Below are 2787 nucleotides of genomic sequence, written 5' to 3'. Positions count from 1 at the left end.
GTCCATCTGGGCGTGGTGGCCCATGCCTTCAATCCCAGGGCTTTTGGAGACCCAGGCAGGGGAATAGCTTGAGCACAGGAATTTGGGGTTAAAGTGAGCTATCATTGGGCCACTACACTCCAGCCTGGGCGTCAGAGCAAGATCCTGTCTCAAAAAGAAAAAAAACAAAAAGAAACACCCAGTAAAATGTTGATACTGTCAAAGTAGCACCTCACAGGTGACAATGTCAAGATTTGCTAGTCACCTCTTCAACCAAGTGTCATCACTGACAGTCACAACCTGCCATTATGTGCCTCCCGATGTGCTTCCATGAGGACATAGCTATAATTATCCTGATACATGAACAGACACTGAATCCACTTCACAGAAAACACAGAGATGAGCCAATTAGCATAAAGAAACAATCAGACAAATCCAGAATGTACAATATTCTAGCCTGAACTTTTCAAAAATGGCATTAGGAGCAAAAAGATGAGGGGACTGTTCTGGATTTAAAGTAGTCAGAGACATGTCATAACCAAATGCAATGTGTACATTCTGAATGGCTCCTGGCATGACGAGAAAATAGCTACCAAAGACATTCTTGAAACAATTGGGAACATTTGACTATGGACTGAAAATTTGGTAAGTATTATAGAATTGTTAATTTTGCTATATGTTATAAGGTTGCATGGTTAGTTGAGAATGTCGTCATTCTTACAGATGCATGCTTAAGTATTTTGGGGCAAAGTATGATTACCCACAAATGGCTCAATCTAAAATTTTAAATATATTTAAATAAATATATATACAATTTAAAAATTTTAAATATATAAAGTTAATGAGGCAAATGTGAACTGGTGAATCTAGGTGAAGGTTATATTTGTATTCATTGCACTATACTTTTTCTTATATTTTTTAATAAAAAATGAAGTTAAAAATATAGAGATTCTACAAAAGAAAAAGTGAGTTATTTAGATTGTCCATAGTCACTGAGGAAACAAACAATGATTAGAATAAAGTTGATCACTGTAAAATTTTGCATTTGGGCATTCAAATGTTTCTGAAGTTGTAAAACATCATGCAAAATGTTATAAATTGAAGTAGAAAATATCAGTATCTAAAATTGTTGACACTATTTTAACTATCTGAAAACTTACATTTTTATGAGTTTTAAAATTCTGTTTCTCTGAATTTCCCAAGTATACTGTAATCGTGTATTATGTTTATGATGGAATAATATGAAATATTAACATCTTATTTTTCTACTTCAAATAACCATACTTCTAATTAGGTGTAAGTGTAGGTTCTCAATCAGATAAAATAATGTGATTAAAATAAAAGGTTGACAAAAATTAACATCAAATGGGCCACAGGCCTAATAAAAGTTAAAACTATAAAACTTCTAGAAGAAAACATAGGACAAAGTCTCTGCAACTCTGTCCTATTGCCTTTGCAACAGGCAAGAATGTCTTAGGACACAAAAAGCACAAACCAGAAAAGAAAACATTGGTAAGTTGTACTTTAACAAAATATAAAACTTTTTTTTTTTTTTTTTTGAGACAGAGTCTCACTCTGTTGCCCAGGCTAGAGTGCCGTGGCGTCAGCCTAGCTCACAGCGACCACAAACTCCTGGGCTCAAGCGATCCTACTGCCTCAGCCTCCCGAGTAGCTGGGACTATAGGCATGCACCACCATGCCTGGCTAATTTTTCTATATATATTTTTAGCTGTCCATATAGTTTCTTTCTACTTTTAGTAGAGATAGGGTCTCGCTCTTGCTCAGGCTAGTCTCGAACTCCTGAGCTCAAACAATCCGCCCGCCTCGGCCTCCCAGAGTGCTAGGATTACAGGCGTGACCCACTGCACCCGGCCACAAAATATAACTTTTGCTCTTCCCTGATACCCTGGTTAAGAAAGGATAAGTCACAGAGTGGGAAAAAATACTGGTAATACAAACTTTTTCACAAAATACTGGTATTCATCCATCTCTCACCTGTACTACCTCAACAATCTCCTCCCCAGTCTCCCCGCTTCCACTCTGGCCCTGCAATCTATTCTCTATACGACATACAAATTGTTACATCGTTTGCCTGCTTAAAATCCTCCCATGGCTTCTACAATATACAGAATCAGACCTACACTCTTGTCTTGGCAGAAGGCTTGCCTGCCCACCCCTACAGTTGCCTTTTCCATCTCCTGCCACCCACTCACACACCATGCTCTGGCTAGAGTGGCCACCTTCCTGTTTTGCTCATATTAAAAGCTAATTCCTGACTTAAGGCCTTTGTACTTGCTGCTCACTTTGCCATAGATAATTCTCCCCCTGCATGGCTGACTAGCATTCTCCTTGTCACAGCTCAAGTGTCATCTTCTCAGCGAGGCATTCCCCAACATGCCCCTCCAGCCACCTTATCAGCATACTGTTTTCTTCACGTACCCTACCTGAATTTTAGTCTTTCCCCCCCCCCCAAGAAGGTTAAGATCTGTAACACCAAAAGGGTCTCTGTTTTGTCTACTGGTATGTGCCTAGCATATAGTGCTTGGAACGTAGTTACTAGATGCTTCTTAAGTATTTTTGTATGACCCATACCCACTATGGACCAGGCACTGTGTTGGGTACGTAGTGGCTGATGGTTTAAATGTGTTGCTCAATGCCTTTTTTCATCGTATTACCTTCCTTTAGAAAAAAAATGTTTTATACTCCTAGATTCATTTAGCTAAATACTTCTCTGTATTTTTCAAGAGGCAAATTTACTTTCAAGTAAATTGCAAATCTGGATTTCATCTGTATGTAGAATCAGTGCTT

The sequence above is a fragment of the Eulemur rufifrons genome, chromosome 6, assembly GCF_041146395.1.
Source record: "Eulemur rufifrons isolate Redbay chromosome 6, OSU_ERuf_1, whole genome shotgun sequence".
Lineage (NCBI taxonomy): Eukaryota > Metazoa > Chordata > Mammalia > Primates > Lemuridae > Eulemur > Eulemur rufifrons.
Note: the sequence above shows the minus strand (reverse complement) of the source record.